General features: G+C 37.8%; 1 long non-coding RNA gene across 1 annotated transcript; it reads right to left on the bottom strand.

Annotated features, from left to right (window-relative positions):
- Window positions 1–13,066: 13,066 nt before the first annotated feature.
- Window positions 13,067–17,300, bottom strand: LOC137040358 (uncharacterized). Its single transcript, XR_010897885.1, has 3 exons — window positions 17,215–17,300; window positions 15,620–15,690; window positions 13,067–13,188 (listed from the first exon to the last, which is right to left on the bottom strand). It is a non-coding gene; the product is annotated as an uncharacterized lncRNA (long non-coding RNA).
- Window positions 17,301–17,503: the final 203 nt, after the last annotated feature.

Raw genomic sequence — 17,503 nt, 5'->3', positions numbered from 1 at the left:
ATATTATCCCTCATGCAGCGTTTTGACTGAACCTCTTCTACTTCTGCTGCATGAGATGAGAACACATCTTTACAATTTTCTGGGTCTTAAAAGAGTCTGCGTTTGTGATATATGTCCTTATTTCATGCAAAACACTAGCTCCCTCTGACTGGATGCTTTAAATCTGCTCGAAGTTTCCGTTTTAGTCACCTATCACACATGCGCTCTTCAATAAGCTGAGAGAAAGCAGGTTAATGCATTTACATGCAGCGCAAAATCAGGGTAAGAGGCAAAAAACTGCCTGTCCCGACCGGTTTATTCTTACGCCTTCTTATGACCTTACTCCGATAAAAGAAAACGGGTTACCGCGTTTACATGGCCATGTTCATTGTCGGCTTATTACACATAATCGGCTTGTTTAACGCACCCAATGTATTAACTGACATGAACTAACCATGAGCAGTACATTTGTTACCGTATTTTTTCATCTTTGTTAGTCAATAAAAATCCAGCGGTTCATGGTTTGTTGTTAACAAGATTTTAACCATGTATTAGTAAATGTTGAAATCAACAAAGATGAATTGATGCTTTATAAGTACAGTTCATTATTAGTTCATGTTAACTAATGTTAACTAATGACCATTATTCTAAATTGTTAAAATAGGAATATCAACTAAATCAGTAATTCTTAAAGTGTGGTCCGCGGACCACTAGTGGTCCACCATCGACCCCTAGTGGTCCGCGAAAAGATGACCTAAACTAGGCAAGTGTTTATAAAATCGTCACTTATTTAAGTAGATTTTTAATGTACTTGCGAAACAGTTCTTGCCATTCTGTTTTAATAATGTAAAAATGGATCTAAAATCCACAGATCTATTAGTTTTGTAATGTACTAATTGTTGTTTCATGTGTAAAATCCCAGTAATTTCAGTGATATTGGACATTAAAGGCCCTTTCACACCGGACGCGTAACAGAAAAGCAAAACGAATAAGCGAATATTTCGCATGCGAAGCTTCGCGTCAAAGCCATTCACGTCAGCCGCGACACGAATTTGCAACGTTTCAGAGCTCCAACATTCCAAAACATTTGCTGCGTCAGCTGAGAAAACACGGACAGTAATGAGGTTTTTTATTTTATTTAAAAGACAGTTTCGGGTGCAACCCAGTCTTGAAGGACAGAGAGTCTGAAGGGGAGTATGCTAATCATGTATAGGAGCTAAATCTTTATCATGGCCGGTTCTGCACTTAGTACTTTCTTAAGTCTGTGGGACAATTTAAGGATCTCATCCCGAGACCGCAGCGCATCTGACGAGACAAACCGCGCTCTTCAGGAACCAATCCTTCCGGTCTGTTTCCAGTTCAGTCACAATGTAAACATTTAAGTACCACAGACAACATACTGATGGCTACACATTCACTTTCCATAATCGCGGACATAAGGTTAAAAAAAACGATATATAAAAGGTTAACTTAGGTTATTGCTGTCTGTAAACACAGTAGTAAACACAGCTGCAGGTGCACAGCTTTGACTAGACCTACAGCTGTAATCTCATGAGATATGCCATACTGGCAATGGTTAATGTTGAGTGAATAGCTCATGACATCAACTTGACATTTCGTCACCTTTGTTTCCTTGTATGTGATTGGTTGAAGCCATTTTTGACGCCGCTAGAGTAAAAAAAAATCGAAACTGAAACGAAAAAAATAAATGCCGTTTTTTCGCCGCAGCACATTTGTGTTCGGTGTGGAAGCGCTCATTACACAAACAGCTGACCAAAAAATAAAACCATTGTGCGAATTATTCGCACGTCAAAATCGCGTCCAGTGTGAAAGGGCCTTAAGGGGAACATTCTTTTCAGCATTTTATTGTTACCATAGTTACAACCATAGACTTCCTATGCCCACCACCACCACCCACCATCACTATACCCACAATTTTAAACTAATGGCTCTTTGGAATGACATTAAGTGGGACCTAGGCTGTTACAGTATGTTTAATTGCAGTTTTTTTTCTTCCACATGTGCAGTTTGTTGTTCATATTAAGCTGCAACTCATTTCACATTTACTTTTTCAAATTAAATAAAAATGTATATAATCATTTCTGATCATATTATTGCATTTGTGTTTGAATAATTAGTTTTTGACTTGAAACAGTTGCATATTAAACTTAAATTTAGCTTATCCTTCCTATTTTGTTGGTTTTTGGGGGCGTGTTAGAGTGGGATTCTATATATGGTCCTCAGAAAAAAAATTGGAAGATATAGTGGTCCTTGGGCTGAAAAAGTTTGAGAAACACTGAACTAAATGAATGTGTTAATTTGACAATGTAGTAATTTTTATCGTAAAGTCTAAAGAAAAGGTTTTAGCAAATACAATATATGGTAACAAATTGATTTAAAAAAAAAAATAATAATAATTTGAAGCTATGAGACGGTGTTAATTTTGAGTTCCAGTGCCAGACAGATGATTATATGTCTGATAGACTCTCACTGGAATCGAGACAATTTTATTACTGTACGAAGCCAAGAACAAGAGATTTGACCAGCTTAAACTTGCCTTCTCGTGTCTCTTTATTAAAAGATTTGCTTCTCAGATTTAATTTTTGATAAGAGCACCTTGACATCCTCTATCTTCCTTACTTCCAGCAGTCCCGTTTCTTTGGATGGTTCCCTTTCTTTGAAATTGTTCCTCCCACAACTCTTTGTCTCTCATAGCAAAAACACACTTTTTCCACTTTCACAGCTGTTTTCCCATAGCCTGACTGTCTCTCAATCCCTACTCTTTCTTTCTGTCGTTTTCATTCGTAGCTCTCTGCCGTTTTCGGTTTCTGTCATGCATCAAAAGAGCTTGACGTTTGTGACGAGAGTGGTCCCGAGACCCCTCCTACATGTGGACCCCGCTGGAACATCAGCCTTCTCATTCAACTCTTATCTGCCCCATTTCGGCTTCTTTCCATGGCAACGGTTACACACACAGAGAGAGAGAGAGAGAGAGAGAGAGAGAGAGAGAGAGAGAGAGAGAGAGAGAGAGAGAGAGAGAGAGAGAGAGAGAGAGAGAGAGAGAGAGAGAGAGAGAGAGAGAGATAGAGAGAGCGGGCGCCAGGTCTCCAGCGAAGCCCAGTCTTGTCTTAGACAGATGTCTTTGCCAAAAAAAAAGACGACATAAAGAAAAAAGGAGACACAGCTTGAAAGAAGCACAATGATAGTCCTGAGACATTACGCTTCCTAAGACTGCACAGATGCCAGGATCTTTAAATATGGGCAGTGTTAAATATGGGTGTGGTAGTTATATGGATGCCCATTATAGTCCCTGACCTCAGTTCTGGTGTCTGAACTGAGAGTGTTTAATGTATAGTGGTTTCTGGCACACTTGCATTGTTTGTTTATTATGCCTATGAGAGAGTGGGAGATGTGAGGAAACGTTGCTTCTAGCAGCTCTTCCCTGCAGAAATGTTAACTTCAGAGCAAAGAGAAACAGACTGACAGCTGAGAGCTTGTCCATCCAGTTTGTGAGAAGGACCCCTCCCAGGACATAACCCACATTTACTGCTATTTTTACATAAATACCTCACTTTAACACTCAACTATATGTGCACACAGACACGCTGTTTAAAAGTGTACTTGCGTGACCCTGCATCCTTAAAAAAAAATTGAAAAAGTAAAAGAAAGGGGACTGAATCACAATTTATGTATACTACTCATTAATAGTAAGCAAGATTAGCATTATGCCAAAAGAGAGCCCAATTGGATTACTATTTTTGGCAAATTTTCATCCATGCTTTTGGGGTTAATTAATGTACATAAATGCTTTTAGGGCAGTATTACCTGTTACTCATATTATTACTCCTTTCGTTACCAAAGAGTAGTTTGTAATGGTTCCATATTTGATTTTATACTGTAGGTCAGTGCAACAAGTATTTCTTTATTTATTCTTATAGTACAAGACTGTTAACAAGGTGTGACAGATGAAGGTGACAGATGAAAATCTGTATCAAGTTCAGAATACAAAAACATTTTTTTAAATAAAAAATATTCCACAGGGCAAGACAGAAGATACTCCAACACAATGCTAACACAAACAAAACTGGACAAACACTGAGTAAAGGTGAGGAATTTAAATGAACATGGGGATGAAATATATGACGAACAGCTGTGATGAAGATTAGTGTTCATGGAAACTGAATGATGGGAAAACTCAAACAAAGAAAACCATGGGATTAATGAAAACAAAACGAACAAACACAACTGATATGTCGTAATAAGGACAAGGATATTATTAAGGAGTATATTTATATTTTAATTTATTTATTTATTTATTTATTTTAATTTTCTTTTTAAATGTATGTATGAACATAATGAGCCAAATAAGTATAGTAAATTTAAAGCTACACTGTGTGATATTTTCCCCCATCTAGCGGTGTAAAGGTATATCACCATCCAGTGAATAATAGTTTCTGTTCCTCTCCATTCTGATTTAGTTTTAACTCCTACAGTGGCCGATTTAGTCCAAGATTAACATGGCAATCCCCTTCTTCACATTCGACACGGTGCCATCGAGTGTTAAAACGCGAAAGGCGAAGCTTAATGGGTATGTCCCTCTTTGGCTAATGTACTTTTCGAACCCCTCACCCGTATGTATTTTCAATGGCATATTATAAACTTAAGAGAATACTTTATTACTTGAAAGAAGTAAATATACATTAATGAGCACATATATTTTTGAAAGAACATATTTTTATAAGACTTTTTGACATATTTTTATATTAACAAAATAATTTTTATATAATTTTTTACATATTTTTGAAAGAAGTAAGAACTAAGAATAGTTACTAAAAAAGTTACACAGTGTAGCTTTAAATAATTTTACTACATACTAACATGTAGTATAATTTTTTTGTTATTTTCAAAAAATATTTCAATAAATAATATGCCATTAACAATACCTTTTTCAATTTTTCTCTTGCATCCGGCCCCTGTTGTGTTATGAAGGTGCCCAATACTGGTGTATACTCTGTTACTTCATATTAAAATGTATACAAGTACTTTTTTCATACTTTTATGTACTATCCCATCATGAGCAGAGTACTTTCTGGAGTGTAAGAAGTGTGCATTGCAATAATGCATTCTTAATGTACACAGGAATCAGGCTCAGACTTTCCACTGGATGAGTGGACTAATATAGCGCATTTCCATATCATTTCCATCCTTCAGCCCTTCGTCTGTTCACAGACCTTGGGCCTTTCCTTCCATCTCTTTTTTTCTCTTCTCTTCCTCTTGGGAATGTGTGTGGGATTACATGTGTTAAACTCAGTCACAGTCTGCCAGACAGAGTGAAACGCCTCTGCAACTGTTGCCTTTATTACACCTGCTCTGGAGACTGAGTGCTCACCATGATATAAGATGGAATAGACAGATAAGGGATAGACGGAGAGAACAGAGACTGAATGGCTGTTTGGTTTGATTCTTTCTTGAAAGTTACTTTTTATGACTTTGTTCCTAAACCCGGTGAGCTGCTGAGATGTTTAATGCCTACATAGGAAGATATAATTTAGATATCTCCTAGTGCGATTGCTCTGTTAGCCATCTGAGCTCTGGTGCGCACCAAACAAGCGTACACCATAATCCCCACTCCACCAAACTTAACACTTGGCACAATTCACTTAGGCAAGTACCTTTCTCCTGGCAACTGCCAAAACCAGACTCGTCCATCGGATTGCCAGACTGAGAAGCATGATTGGTCACTCCAGTGGCATCATGATTTATCCGACACTTTGCATTGCACTCTGTGATGCAAGGCTTGGATGCAGCTGCTCGGTCATGGAAACCCATTCCATGAAGCTCTCTACGCACTGTTTTTGAGCTAATCTGAAGGCCACATGAAGTTTGGTGGTCTGTAGCTATTGACTTTCAGAAAGTTGGCCACTTCTGCACACTGTGCACCTCTGCATGCACTGACCCCACTCTGTGGTTTTACGTGTCCTACCACTTTGTTGCTGAGTTGCTGTTCTTCCCAATTGCTTTTACAATACCACTAATAATTGATCGTAAAATATTTAGTACTGAGGACATTTCATTAATGATCATTTTTGTATCGCATAGATGGTAACCTATCACGGTCCCAATTAACTGAACTCCTGAGAGTGACCCATTCTTTCGTTTGTAGAAACAGCCTGCATGCCTGCAGGGTGCTTGTTTTTGAACACATTTGTCTATGGAAGGGATTGGAACCCCTGAATTCAATGATTTGGAGGGGTGTCCCAACACTTTTAGTAATATGAATGTAACAGACTAAAGACATGTAATCAAACCAAAAACAGGATATGATGTCACAAGATGCAACCCTAAAAAGGACAGAATGCTCAAGCATACCTTTTTTCCTCATCATTGTCGCAACGGTGCCCATCACAGTTCAATACAGGCAGAGGCATGTCTCTCATAAGGTTATCTTTTAAATACCTTTAGGTTACGTGTTATAATGGCAGTGTGAATAGTAAGCAGACCAGGACAAATTGTTTGTTTGTTTATTTATTTTTGGTCTGAACCAAGTGAATCAAACTACACACCCTAAATATTATACAATAAATTATATTATATTATATAAATATTAACCTATTATTAATACATTTAACCTAAATATTAACCGCATAAGTGAATGATTTGAAATGCTCTACAGCTTCACTGGCAGCAGCTCTCTGTCTATTTTAAACTACCTTTTAAAAATATGTGGTCATGAATTTTTTTTTTAAACAAATTTTATGTTGTTAAACGTAGTCTCATATGCTCTCCAAGGCTGCATGTGTTTGATCATTACAGTAAAAAGTAATATTGTGAATATTATTACAATTTAAAATAAATGTAAAATTTGCATTTCATTATTTGTTTTTTTTTCTCTCAGGTGTGATTTACAGCATTATTCATGATTACTCACACCTCTTTGTTTGCATACAGCCTTTAAAAATAAAGTTTTACAAAATGTAAATCAATATATTGTTTTATGTAAATAATTAAGCACAATTATTCTCACATCAGTTTGAAGCAAAAACAACACCCATTAGTATAAAGTCTTGTGGACACATATCTGTTTTGTGGCCTTAACTCTGTGACTTACTTTTTTTTCTTTTTTTAAAAACCATGCATAAACGTTGTTCTCTCAAAAATACAAGCATGTACATACATGTTGCTCTCATATTATGGTAGCCCAGTTTGTGCTGAATACAGTGTAATGACACTTTTGTCATTAATGTGTTTATAAGAAACTGAAAAAGCACAAATATCAGAGCATGTCAAAACTTCTAATGGGCCCAAAAACAGCTTCAGACTTCAGAGGGTTAATATTTTTGTGGAAACCATGATGCTCTATAGACACATGATCCCTCCATAGAAATCCAATCCAACTTACACATTCAAGACCTAGAACAATATGAAAAATATTATTAAAATACTCCATGTGACTCCAGTGGTTTAACCTCAATTTTATGAAGAAAAAAGTAAAAAAATAATAAATAAATAAATAAATAAATAAATAAACATATTTATTCAGAAAATATTATTCTGCAACGCACGTTCATGAGAGCATTACAGCACAACTTGTGCTTAGTCATTTGAATTTAAATTTTTGGGTGAACTAAACCTTTAATAAGAAATATACAGGTGTCATGATCAAGCATCAGTTCCTAAATAAATTGAAGATCAGTTGACATTCATTTAATAATAATACAGTAAGGGCAAAAAAGTATTTGGTCAGCCACCAATTCTGCAAGTGAATGACCTGCAGAGACCTGGGACCAAAGTAACAAAGGCTACCGTCAGTAACACACTACACCACCATCGACTCAAATCCTGCAGTGCCAGACGTGTCCCCTTCTTAAGCCAGTACATGTCCTGGTCCTTCTGAAGTTTGCTAGAAAGCATTTGGATGATCCAGAAGAGGACTGGGAGGATGTCATAGGGTCTGATGAAACCAAAATATAACTTTTTGGTAAAAACGTCTTTAGAGGAGAAAGAATGCTGAGTTGTACCATACCTACTGTGAAGCATGGGGGTGGAAACATCATGCTTTTGGGGTGTTTTTCTGCAAAGGGACCAGGACGACTGATCCGTGTACAGGAAAGAATGAATGGAGCCATGGAGATTTTGGAGATTTTGAGTAAAACCCTCCTTCCATCCGAAAGGTCATTAAAGGTTCTTCGCGATTCCATCTTTCAAACTTTAGTTAGTGTGTAATGTTGCTGTTAGAGCATAAATAATACCTGTAAAATTATAAAGCTCAAAGTTCAATGCCAAGCGAGATATTTTATTTAACAGAAGTTCCCTTTCAAAGCCTACAGCGAACGGCCGGTTTGGACTACAGCAGGAAGTGCAGGGATGACATCACTAAAACCGTTTGTTGACTAACCCTCCGCCCACAAGAACACGCAAAATAGAGGGCGTGGTCTTGTTGCTCTCCCACGTGGAGAAGAGCGCACATTCAGCGCTTGCATCTCCCTTTTATGGTAAGAGGCGGGACCTTTCCGGGCAAAGTGCGCTAAGCTGCTGTCCAATCACAACACGGGAATCACTGGCCCAATCAGAACTCCTTACATGTTTCTGAAGGAGGGACTTCATAGAACAAGGGAATCATTAGGCCGTTTTTAGGACAGGGGAAACAGCGCTGTACAGATAAGTAAATTGTGTGAAAAATACTGTGTTTTTTTACACGCGAAACATGAACTCATGTTATATTGCACACTGTAAACATAATCAAAGCTTCGAAAACGCTCGAAGAATGGTACCTTTAAAGATGAATTGTGGCTGGGTCTTTCAGCATGACAATGATCCCAAACACACCACCCGGGCAACGAAGGAGTGGCTTCGTAAGAAGCATTTCAAGATCCTGGAGTGGCCTAGCCAGTCTCCAGATCTAAACCCCATAGAAAATATTTGGAGGGAGTTGAAAATCTGTGTTGCACAGCGACAGCTCCAAAACATCACTGCTCTAGAGGAGATCTGCATGGAGGAATGGGCCAAACTACCAGCAACAGTGTAAAAACCCTGTGACGACTTACAGAAAAAGTTTGACCTCTTCATTGCCAACAAAGGGTATATAACAAAGTATTGAGATTAACTTTTAATATTTATCTTCCACCATAATTTGCAAATCAATTCTTTAAAAATGTGATTTTCTGGATTTTTTTTCTCATTCTCTCTCATAGTTGAAGTTTACCTTTGATGAAAATTATAGGCCTCTCTCATCTTTTTAAGTGGGAGAAGTTGCACATATGGTGACTGATCAAATACTGCCCCACTGTATATATTTTTATAATCTGCAATCTTGTGGTTTATTTTTTCACTCATTGCAATAAATTATGGGATTGCACTCACCAAAAATCTGGCCAAAACAAGGTATTTTAGGAGGCCACACAAAATTATTCTGCTTTTGGAACAGGCTTCTCGTCGGGAGGTTACTGTGATGCCTTACCATGCTGCCGAGGGAGACAGTTTGCTAGGTTTTGGAACAGAGCATCTATATCTCACTTTCTCTGCTGTGTCTTGTTGCAAGCTTTTAGAGCAGATGAGTGAGAGCTGTTTTTAAGGGGCCCGGGGACTGAGGGAAGCGCAGGAGGAGAGAGAAAAATAACAGATCAAAAGAGACAGAGAGAAAGGGATCCAGCAAGACATCAATGTTCTGTTACGATAAGAGAATCGTTTAGTTGTGATCATTGCAGGATAGTCTCTGAAATCTGGACGTCTCATCAATTAAACACATGACGACAAGAAAGGGAAACTTTTCCCTGACAGTTTTGAGCCCTGCCATACTGCCGGGGACTTCCAGAGCACCAATCTGTCCTTTTCAGTTTTTTTCCCCCTCATCCTCTTACTCCCAACATGCTTTCCTCCCGGTCCCAGTTTCCTGGTGCTGCTATTCCGGTTATCATGTGTGTTTTAAAACTTGTGCCAGGTGCCTCTGGCCTAGATGCATGAAGAGGCAGACACTCTAAGGGGGAAGAAGAGGGGGCCTAAGTTGGGACATGTCTTTGCATGGATGAATGGGAAGGAGGATGGCACAGAGGAGACAGGGTGCTGGATTCACCTCTGAGAGCTGCCCTAACTGGGGCAGATACACTTAATTTGCTCTTCCTGTTGACTCCAACCACACATTTCCACAGTTAAGTTCTCTCTTTCACTTTCGTTCTGGACTGAACTCATTGGGGATACTTGTGGTGTGTTGGATGTGGCTCATGTTGCCGTGGGATGTGGCTGCTAAGCTGTTGGCTGGATTGGTGACCATAACATGGATAGTGTGACTGAGCTGTCGTTTGGCCACCATCCCATATGCCTGAAGTGTTTCTGGAACATTTCCACTGCCAGTTCACATACAGACTCCTCAACTGCAATTTTCTCATTGTTCAACGGCACTTGCTCTTATGTGCTTGTCCCTAATATCTAAGAGGTTGTCTATCTTTGTTTTGTTTTCATTCTTTCACATTCCGTCCTCTTTTAATGACGTGCATCTGGCACGTTGAAAAAGTGTCAACTTCAAACTGGCAAACACTTAGCCATACATTTTTGACATAGTTTCTTTTGTGTGTGTGTGTGTGTGTGTGTGTGTGTGTGTGTGTGTGTGTGTGTGTGTGTGTGTGTGTGTGTGTGTGTGTGTGTGTGTGTGTGTGTGTGTGTGTGTGTGTGCAGGTATATGTGGTTTATGAGGATATAAATGTTTATAATGACATGGGTATTTCAGTGTAAACATGGTTTATGGGGCCTCTTCCTGGGTGAGAAAATATTTATATATATTTTTACCAAGGCTGCATTAATTTGAATTTATGTTATGAGATATTAATATACATAATTAAACTCTGTTCTATTATAATATATTTTAAAATGTAGAATTTTTAGAAGCAGAATTTTCAGCATTACTCCAGTATTCAGTGTCAAAAATAATACTAATGTGCTGATTTGAGTTAGATTTTGAATACTACACACACACACACACACACACACACACACACACACACACACACACACACACACACACACACACACACACACACACACACACACACACACACACACACACACACACACACACACACACACACACACACACACACACACACACACACACACACGCACGCAGATTGAGCCCACTAGCAGTCAGACTTTGACTGTAGGTTGACCCCAGTTGTCTAATGACTCCACCCCCTCATCCATCCTTCCTCTCTTACACTCTATCACATGTTTAAGTATGCACACACTGTAACGCAGTTAGATTAAAGCGAGAAAGGTCTGGACTGAGGCTCTTGTTCTCCAGGCTAACTCAGCCTCATCCTGATGTTTGTTGTTATTATTACTCTGTTTACCTCACCTGTCTTGTTTACTTCTCTTTCTTTGACCTCCCACTCAGCCATTCAGAACCTTGTGATGGAGCTGGTATTTACACTAATTATTACCATTATTATGATATCTATGAAGGCAATGCTATCTTCATATGAGTGGTTTAATGAAATTTAATTGCTGGTTAACCAAAGCCTTAATCTGTCCTTCATACACACACCTTTGAGCTGAGTATGTGCTGTTGTCTTTGAGCTGCAGAAACAAACCTGCCTCCCACACTCATTACATTTAATTATGTGAACAGGATGCTAGGGATAATCTCACAAACTCATGCAAATTAATGTATTTTTGTACTCAATGTTAAATGGCAATAAAATGGAGAGTTAAGAGAAAAAATCGGAAAATCCACTTATAAAGAAAAGGAAATGGGGTTATAAAAGTATCCCACCTTTAAATATTCTATAATACTCCAGTTTTTATGAAAGAGAATTTTATTTAGCATGTTCTCATTAGTCATCTGTACTTAAGTGTATGAAGCATTTGTAAAAGTTAATAACATTTTTGCAATCTGGATGCATCCTAATAATCATGGGCATATCAGCAGTGCACATGATGTGCATTCATGTGCCAATTGTGTAATAATGTATCATCAATATTTAATGTAAAATCAAACATGTCATCTTGAAGTCCTCAGCAAAATATTCATAATTTTGCATTTTCATATTTAGATTTTTCTAAATGTCTTTATATTAATATTATTATTTTACATTATTTAATTTTTTTAATAACATTTATGAATATTAATATGAATAATAACTTACTAAAAAAAATAATTTAGTAACAATTTGAGAAGTTCTTATTGTAAGAGACAATTAGGGAAACATTTAAAAGTAGATTTAAAATAATACCTTTATTATTATAGTAATTATGCACATTATGAAATATGCAAACTATTCATACTTATGGATAGTTGCTCTCATGCTGTGAAATGGTGTGTGTGCAGCAAAATTGAGACTAAAATAGGGGCAAATCGAAGGCTTTTTGTGGTTATCTTGAGAGTAGAAATATGCATTTAGAAAGAAAGCGAGAGGAGGTAGCATGCAGGAGAAACTGAAAGAAAGCACAGTTGGCTGTTTTAATATTACACGACCGCTGATGCACATTTCAGCTCAGTGTCTGGCCTGGCCTTCTGTACGTTAGCTTGATAACACAACCGAAATGCCACTCTGTGAATTAAACATACCTCTCCTCTGAGTGCTGGCCTATTCTTTCTTATCGCTATCTTCTTTTTTTTCTTTTTTTCTTCCTCATTTTCCTTTACTTGTATCCTATGTTTTCCTATTTTTACCATGAAAAAAAATCCGTAAAACTACCAGAAATTCTAGCTCTTTCTTGGAAGTCTGCATTGTCTTTGCCGTCAAATGCTTTGTCATTGTCACTGTGATGTGCGAGTCGAGCTGTTGGGATTTGCTGTATTGTTGGATTTCTGTGTTGACGATTGTGGCTTTTTTGTAATTCTTAAATGATTTAAGGAGTATATGTGTCACAGTGATTTAGTGGAATAAGTATATTTTTGGCATTTTATGGAATGCTAAATACTTTTGTATTTGAACAGCTGTGTATTTATATATACATGTAAACATGTGTGTGCTTCAGTCTGCATGGTGGTCTAAAATGGGGACTCCTGAGATCTGTAGGTAAAGAAAAGGCATGAGGAAGAGAAGGTATATATTTTATTAATGTGGCTCGTTAATATTCCAGTACTGAGGGACGACTCCTGTGTCTTTTCTCCTGAAGAATGATGAATAACTCAACACCTTCACAGCAACCTCCACTGCAACTCATTCTTGATCATGAATATTCACAGCCTGCCTGGCTGGGACGGCCCTCCCTGGACTGCAGTGATGAGAAAGAGAGAGAGAGGAGAGCCTAAACGTATGTGTGATTACAGGATGGATCAAACTATAATCAATTTCTTATTCCTCAGAGATGTGTATGCTAAGGTAATTTATAATTTTAATTTTAAGATCTGAAAGTTGGATTTTGCTAACTCGAAAAGTCAGACAAAATTCCATCTGATGAAAAAAAAAAGGCCATCTGATGTGTGGCGGCCCTTATTAAACCATTTAAAGAGAGATTTTATTGGGTTTCAGTTTTTATTATTAATGAAAACATTAATCTGACACTATATATATATATATATATATATATATATATATATATATATATATATATATATATATATATACAGTCTTGTTCAAAATAATAGCAGTACAATGTGACTAACCAATGTGAATAATCAAGGTTTTTCGTATATTTTTTTATTGCTACGTGGCAAACAAGTTACCAGTACGTTCAGTAGATTCTCAGAAAACAAATGAGACCCAGCATTCATGATATGCACGCTCTTAAGGCTGTGCAATTGGGCAATTAGTTGAATTAGTTGAAAGGGGTGTGTTCAAAAAAATAGCAGTGTGGCATTCAATCACTGGGGTCATCAATTTTGTGAAGAAACAGGTGTGAATCAGGTGGCCCCTATTTAAGGATGAAGCCAACACTTGTTGAACATGCATTTGAAAGCTGAGGAAAATGGGTCGTTCAAGACATTGTTCAGAAGAACAGCGTACTTTGATTAAAAAGTTGATTAGAGAGGGGAAAACCTATAAAGAGGTGCAAAAAATGATAGGCTGTTCAGCTAAAATGATCTCCAATGCCTTAAAATGGAGAGCAAAACCAGAGAGACGTGGAAGAAAACGGAAGACAACCATCAAAATGGATGGAAGAATAACCAGAATGGCAAAGGCTCAGCCAATGATCACCTCCAGGATGATCAAAGACAGTCTGGAGTTACCTGTAAGTACTGTGACAGTTAGAAGACGTCTGTGTGAAGCTAATCTATTTTCAAGAATCCCCCGCAAAGTCCCTCTGTTAAAAAAAAAGGCATGTGCAGAAGAGGTTACAATTTGCCAAAGAACACATCAACTGGCCTAAAGAGAAATGGAGGAACATTTTGTGGACTGATGAGAGTAAAATTGTTCTTTTTGGGTCCAAGGGCCACAGGCAGTTTGTGAGACGACCCCCAAACTCTGAATTCAAGCCACAGTACACAGTGAAGACAGTGAAGCATGGAGGTGCAAGCATCATGATATGGGCATGTTTCTCCTACTATGGTGTTGGGCCTATTTATCGCATACCAGGGATCATGGATCAGTTTGCATATGTTAAAATACTTGAAGAGGTCATGTTGCCCTATGCTGAAGAGGACATGCCCTTGAAACGGTTGTTTCAACAAGACAATGACCCAAAACACACTAGTAAACGGGCAAAGTCTTGGTTCCAAACCAACAAAATTAATGTTATGGAGTGGCCAGCCCAATCTCCAGACCTTAATCCAATTGAGAACTTGTGGGGTGATATCAAAAATGCTGTTTCTGAAGCAAAACCAAGAAATGTGAATGAATTGTGGAATGTTGTTAAAGAATCATGGAGTGGAATAACAGCTGAGAGGTGCCACTAGTTGGTTGACTCCATGCCACACAGATGTCAAGCAGTTTTAAAAAACTGTGGTCATACAACTAAATATTAGTTTAGTGATTCACAGGATTGCTAAATCCCAGAAAAAAAAAATGTTTGTACAAAATAGTTTTGAGTTTGTACAGTCAAAGGTAGACACTGCTATTTTTTTGAACACACCCCTTTGAACTAATTGCCCAATTGCACAGCCTTAAGAGCGTGCATATCATGAATGCTGGGTCTCGTTTGTTTTCTGACAATCTACTGAACCTACTGGTAACTTGTTTGCCACATAGCAATAAAAAATATACTAAAAACCTTGATTATTCTGGTTAGTCACATTGTACTGCTATTATTTTGAACAATACTGTATATATATTTATATATATAGCTTTTAATATCATCAATAATGTACATGTCTATGAATACTCAATATTTCCTTATATGATTTGCGTGTTTGAACTGCACTCAGTAATTTATTTTTTAAATGAAAAGTGACAAACCCAAGGTTAAGTTCAGTCTGAAGGTACTGTCAATTAAGACAGCAAGTCTGAAGTAGTGATAAAACACTGGTCTGTGTAAATGTATTATTATACAAGTAGAAATGCCAATGTCAGTTACACTAATATAATGTATTTTACAAAGAAAAAAGAAAAGTGAATTCCAGTTCAGATATATGGTTGCCAAGATCTTTGAACACCTTTAAGAAAATAGAAATCTGGAGGATGGAACAATGTTCATGCAGGCGAAGAGTGTCCTGAGAATCACAGAACAAGTTCATTCGAGTCATAAGTCTCTGAAATTGGTTGATTACCTGAGCCTGAAGTGCAACTGCTGGAATTACAGATGTTTCAACATCATCAGCTCAGAGGAAATTTCTTGAAGCTGGATAAAATGGAAGAAATAGTTAAAGTTCACCATAGTGTAGAAAAAGCAACAAAAACATAAAACAGGATTTTTCTTGTCTATGTTGTGCTCTAAAATAAGCATGCAATTACACTTTATTGCTAAAAGTCTATACATGCACTTGAACTTTAATGATATCCCATTCTTAATCCGTAGGGTTTATGATGAAGTTGGCTCCACCTTTTGCAGTTATAACAGTGTCAACTCTTCTGGCAAGGGTTTCCACTAGGTTTAGGAGTGTGTTTATGGGAATTTTTGACCACTCTTAGAAGTGCTTTTGTGAGGTCAGGCACTGATGTTGGACGAGAAGGCCTGGCTCGCTGTCTCCTCTCTATATAGAGTCCAGTGGCAGCATGATTTATCTGACACTTTGCATTGCACTTGGTGATGAAAGTCTTGGATGCAGCTGCTCAGCCATGGAAACCCATTCCATGAAGCTCTACACACTGTTCTTTAGCTAATCTGAAGACAACATGAAGTTTGGAGGTCTGTAGCTATTGACTCTGCAGAAAGTTGGTGACTTCTGCGCACTGTGCACCTCAACATGCACTGACCCCTCTCTAAGATTTTTATGTGTCCTACCACTTTGTGGCAGAGTTGCTGTTGCTCACAATTGCTCTACTTTGTTATAATATTGACCGTGAAATATATAGCAGGGAGGACATTTCACGGCTTATTGCACAGGTGGCAAGCTATCACGGTACCACTCTTGAATTCACTGATCTCTTGAGAGTGACCCATTCTTTCACAAATTATTGTAGAAGCATCTGCATGCCTGGGTACTTGATTTTATACATCTGTTGCCATGGAAGTGATTGGAACATCGGAATTCAATTTTGGCAATACAGTGTATACTTCTTCTTTTTTTAACCAGAACTATTTTTTAAAAATAAAAAAATACTGTTGTCTGAGGTCAGCTTATGAAATCACAATGATTTATCTCTCATCTATCCGCGATTAATTGGAATGTTCAATTCTGTTTTTACTTGGCCCGCCCAGTTGGTGGATATTAGTGTGAACTGTGCAACGCACACGCACACAAACACACACACACACACACACACACACACACACACACACACACACACACACACACACACACACACACACACACACACACACACACACACACACACACACACACACACACACACACACACACACACAAAGTTTGTTGCAGACAGCATTATCAAAACTTCTGCAATTGTATTTTTCCCTCAAATATTAATTCAAGAGAGAGAACAAAGCACATCAAGAAAATGTAATTTCACTATTTAAGATTTTAGTAGCCCATCTAGAAAAGACAGCCATTGGACATCGGGCCCTGGCCCATACATGTCTGCGTCTGATCCCAAATCACAATGAACCAACAAATAAAGGATTCTTTAGCCTTTGACAGCGACCTAAGGTATGTTCTGTTAGAAACTTACACATAATCAATAGATTTATATCAAACAATCTGTAACAATTTAATACTATCACATACAAAAATGTTTTACTCACATTAGTGTGTTGCTTCATTCATCCATGTAATCTCATCCTGTCTGCAAATCCAGTCTCTTGTTTACAAACGAAATGAAGAAACAAACACAATCTCTTGCCCTTTGTGAGGTGGATATTCATTAAAAATAAAGTTCATCCATGCATTCATAATATTGGAATCTGAATGAAGCTTATGCAGCATGTTTATTGCTTAGAAGTTCGATCCTGTTTAGCTCTATGTAGGTCTGTGTCATGTCAGGCATGAGTCAGTGGGCGTGGCTACAGAATCAGCCTTTGTTCATCTTAAGTT

The sequence above is a fragment of the Pseudorasbora parva genome, chromosome 2, assembly GCF_024679245.1.
Source record: "Pseudorasbora parva isolate DD20220531a chromosome 2, ASM2467924v1, whole genome shotgun sequence".
NCBI lineage: Eukaryota > Metazoa > Chordata > Actinopteri > Cypriniformes > Gobionidae > Pseudorasbora > Pseudorasbora parva.
This window is presented reverse-complemented; position numbering and strand designations above follow the sequence as displayed.